Below are 4798 nucleotides of genomic sequence, written 5' to 3'. Positions count from 1 at the left end.
AGTTAAATTTAAATCTAAGATTTCTTTGCTCAGCTTCTTTTTGGAGGATCTGTCCAACACTGCCAAAGGAGTGTTGAAATCTCCAACTATGATGGAGCTGGGAGATATCCAGTTGCTCATGCCAGGTAGCATATCTTTTATAAATTGAGGTGCATTCTGGTTGGGTGCATAGATATTGATAATTGAGATCTCATCACATTGAGTATTACCTTTAACAAATATAAAGTGACCATCCTTGTCTTTGTTTACTTTTGTTGGTTTAAACCCTATTGTATCTGTGAATAAAATTGCAACACCTGCTTTTTTCTGCTTTCCATTTGCTTGGAATGTAGATGACCATCCCTTCACCTTGGGTCTATCTTTATCTTTTAAAGTATATTGCAATTCTTGAATACAACAGATGTCCGATCTGAGTTTCTGTATCCAATCAGTCAATCTGTGACTGTTTAGGGGACTATTTAAGCCATTCACATTGATTGACATTATTGATAAGCCTGGTAAAATTTTGGACATTGAGTTGCTCAAAAGTCCAGTAGACATTTTTAATCCTTTTACCATTGTGGAAGTTGGAATTTGATCAAAAGTTTCTGAGTGGGTTTACTATTATGGTGGAGGATTGCACTGGTCATTATGGAGGATAGGTTTGAGAATTTCCTGCAGAGCTGATTTAGTTATGGCAAATTTCTTCAGTATGTGAATGTTGTTAAAGTATTTAATTTGTCCATCATAGACGAAACTCAATTTAGCTGGAAAGTTATTTTGTTTTAGGAGATTGAAATTTGATGACCATCCTCTTTTACCCTGAAAGGTTTCAGCTGAAAGAGATCTGCAGTCATCCTAATACTCTTCCCCTGGAAGGTTATGATTTCCTTATGTCTGATTGCTTTCAGAATTTTATCTCTCATCTTAACTTTAGTGAAGTTAATTATGATGTACCTGGGGAATGTCTTGTTTGGGTTGAGTCATGATTGGGTTCTGATACTATCTGCTATCTTAATTTCAGAATCTCTTGTCATGTCTGGAAAGATCTCTTTCGTAATTTCATGAAGAAGAGCCTCTGTGTTTTGTGAAGCAACTTCATCATCTTCAGCGATTCCTATAAGGTGAATATTAGTTTTCTTTGAATCATCTGAGAGCTCTCTGAGAGAAAGATCCATTTTTGCTCTCAATTTATTTTGATCTTTGCACTTCTGGGCTTGTTCAAAAGCTTTGTCTTCAATGTCAGAGATCCTTTCTTCTGCCTGTTCCACTCTGTTACAGAGGGATTCCACTGTATCTTTCAGGTCCTTGAGGGCTGCAACCTCTTGTCTCAGTGTTTCAAAATCTTTGGTCATTGTATCTTTGAAATCATTGAATTCTTGAGACATTTTTTGAATAATTTCTTGAGCTGTCTTTTGAATAATTTCTTGAAATTCTAATTCTCTCCTTTCTTCCATTCTGTTAATCTTATTTGCTATCCAAATTCTGAACTCAATTTCTGACATCTTAGCCATCTGTTTATGGATGGGGTCTTCTATTGCATCTGCCCCATTTTTCCTTGGGGGAGTTGATCTTCTCTGGTTATTCAAGTTGCCAGAGTTTTTCCACTGATTCCACCTGATGCTGAATTGACCCTGTTTGGAGACCTTATCCGAACTGTTTAGTCAGTGGCTTCTTCTGGTTACCCAGAGAGACAGAGCGTATCTTTCATCTTCTCCCAGTTGTCAGGCACTGGTGTGACTGGGGTGCAGCAGAATGGCAGCAGCTGTGTGGGAGCGTGAGTAGCCAGATCAGACCTCTTTTGGCTTGCTGGGGCGACCAGGGGGCAGGTGTCCAGCAGCAGCCAGATCAGTCCTAGTTAGGCCCTGCCAGGGTTACCGGGGGGCAGGGGAATGATAGCGGCTGTGCGGAGCACAAGAGCAGCTGAATCTGTCCTACTTCAGCCCCACTGGGGCGACCGGGGGGTGGGGAGGAGAACAGTGGTGGCTGGGTCAATCCTCATTTGGCCCTGCTGGGGTAGCTGGTGGGGGGGGAGCAGGACAATAGCAGCGGCTGGATCAGTCCTAGTTTGGTCCTACCAGGGTGACCAGGGGGTAGGGGAATGGCAGTGACCGGTCAGTCCTTGTTCAGCCCCACTGGGGTGACTGGGGGGAAAGGGAATGGCTGTGGCTGGAACAGCCCTTGATCAGCCCTGCTGGGGCAAGTGGGGTGCAGGGGAACAGCAGCAGCTATGTGGGGAATGCGCGCAGCTGGGTAAGTCCTAGTTTGACCCTGCTTGGGCAACTGGGGGGCAGAGGAAGTGCAGCGGCCAGATCAGTCCTAGTTCAGCCCCTCTGAGGCAGCCTGACGGGGGACAGGGGAATGGGAAGTGGAGGATTCCTTCTCTGCCACCCGCTGGATGCACCTGGCACTAACAAGCTGATCTGGGCCCTACCAGTGCGGGATCCCGGAGCGGGGAACTCCTCCATTATCACCTGCGGGATGCCTGTGGGTCTAGCAAACAGTTCTGGTCCCACCTGGAGTAGTAGACTCCTCCACTGTGGTCCTGTGGGTTTTGTGTGGCTCTATTAAGCAGTTCTGGGCCCACCCAACATGGGTTTATGGAACGGGGAACTCCTCTGCCACTGCCTGTGGGACTCACGTGGCTCTAGCAAAGAGTTCTGGGCCCACATGGAGTGGTAGACTCCTCCACAGTGGTCCTGTGGATTGTGCGTGGCTCTAGCAAGCAGTTCTGGGCCCACCCAACACTGGTGACTAGAGTGGGGAACTCCTCCGCTGCCATCTGTGGGATACATGTATCTCTAGCAAATAGTTCTGGGCCTGCCTGGAGTGGTAGACTCCACTGCCATGACCCCGCGGGTTGTGTATGGCTCTAGCAAGCAGTTCTGGGCCCACCCAACATGGGTGTCTGAAGCAGGGAACTCCTCTGCTGGCCCCCATGGGGTGTGTGTGTGTCTAGCAAGCAGTTTTGGGCCTGCCTGGAATGGAAGACTTCTCCACTGCTGCCCATGGGACACCCGTGGCACTAACAAGCAGTTCTGGGCCCGCCCAGAGTGGGGGACTCCTCCACTGCCCCCGCTGGGTGCATGTGGCTCTAGCAAGTAGTTCTGTGCCTGCCGGAGCTGGAGGCTCCTCTGCAGCCACCCGCCACCAGCGGGAGGCATGCAGCTCTAGCAAGCAGTTCTGGGGTGTGCTTTGTACCTGTATTTTGTGTTCTTAAATGCTCTTCCTTGGATTTACAGCTTGCCAAACTTCTTTCTGGGCTCAGTTCCCCATCTTTGGCTTTATCGATTCTCATTCCTTCCAGTTTTTCTTGCTTTGCTCAGGAGGCTATGACAAGGGCTGCTACCAGTTGGCCATCTTCCCAGAATCCCCCATGAAAGTTATTTTCAGAGAGAATTATGAAACCCTAAGGAATGAAATTGCAGAAGACACCAACAATGGAAGAACATACAATGCTCTTGGCTGGGAAGAATCAACATTGTCAAAATGCCCAAAGCAATCTACAGATTCAATGCACTCCCAATTAAAATACCAACATAGTATTTTGAAGCACTGGAAAAAATAGTACTTTATTTTGTGTGGAACTGGAAAAAACCTTGTGTAGCCAAGACTATTCTTAGTAATAAAAACAAAGTCAGAGGCATCATCCTACCAGACTTCACACTATATTACAAGTCCATGGTCATTAAAACAGTATGGTATTGGCACAAAAAATAGAGACATAGACCTACAGAAAAGAATAGAAAACCAAGAGGTCAAACCAGTCCCTATTTGCCATCTGATCTTTGATAAGCCAAACAGAACATACAGTGGGGAAAGAATCCCTATTCAACAAAGGGTACTGAGAGAAGTTGATAAGCACGCGTAAAGATTAACCAACTCAACACACATTTTTCACCCCTTACAAAAACTGACTCAAGATGGATAAGAGACTTAAATCTAAGACACAGAATGGAAGAAAGTGTGGAAAAACTCTAGATGATGTTGGACTGGGGACAGATTTTATGACAAAGACTTTAGTGATCATTGCAACAATAAAAATTAACAAATGGGACATAATTAAACTGAAAAACGTCTGCACAACTAAAGACCCAACAAGTAAAGCAAAAAGACAACCTTTAGATGGGAAAAGATATTTGTAGGGTATCAATTCGACAAAGAGTTGATAACTAGAATCTACAGAGAACTCAAATTAATCAACAACAACAACAACAGAAGATTAAACAATCCCATCTACCTCTGGGCAAGAGGTATGAACAGAACCCTCTCTGATGAAGAGAGATGAAAGGCTAACACTTGAAAAAATGCTCATCATCCCCAATCATCAGAGAAATGCAAGCCAAAACCACTCTGAGATATCCCTTAACCCCAGTGAGAATAGCTCACATCACAAAGCCTCAATGCTGCAGATGCTGGCATGGATGTGGACAGAAAAGAAAACTTTTACACTGTTAGTGGGACTGCAAAGTAATATAACCTTTTTGGATGGAAGTATGGAGAATCCTCTAAGAACTCAAATTAGATCTCCCATTTGATCCTGCAATCTCATTATTAGGCATCCACCTAGAAGAAAAAAAATTATTTTATTATAAGAACATTTTCACTTGACTGTTCATTGCAGCTCAGTTGACAATTGCCAAAACACAAAAACAATCTAAATGTCCATCAACCCAGGAATGGATTAAGAAGCTGTGGTATATGCATACCATGGAATACCATTCAGCCATCAAAAGATGAAGACTTTACATCAGGGGCCCTCAAACTTTTTAAACTAGGGGCCTGTTCACTGTACCTCAGGCAGTTGGAGGACCGGACT

Source organism: Otolemur garnettii, unplaced genomic scaffold, assembly GCF_000181295.1.
Source record: "Otolemur garnettii isolate 467f Iridium unplaced genomic scaffold, OtoGar3 scaffold00091, whole genome shotgun sequence".
Classification (NCBI taxonomy): domain Eukaryota; kingdom Metazoa; phylum Chordata; class Mammalia; order Primates; family Galagidae; genus Otolemur; species Otolemur garnettii.
This window is presented reverse-complemented; position numbering follows the sequence as displayed.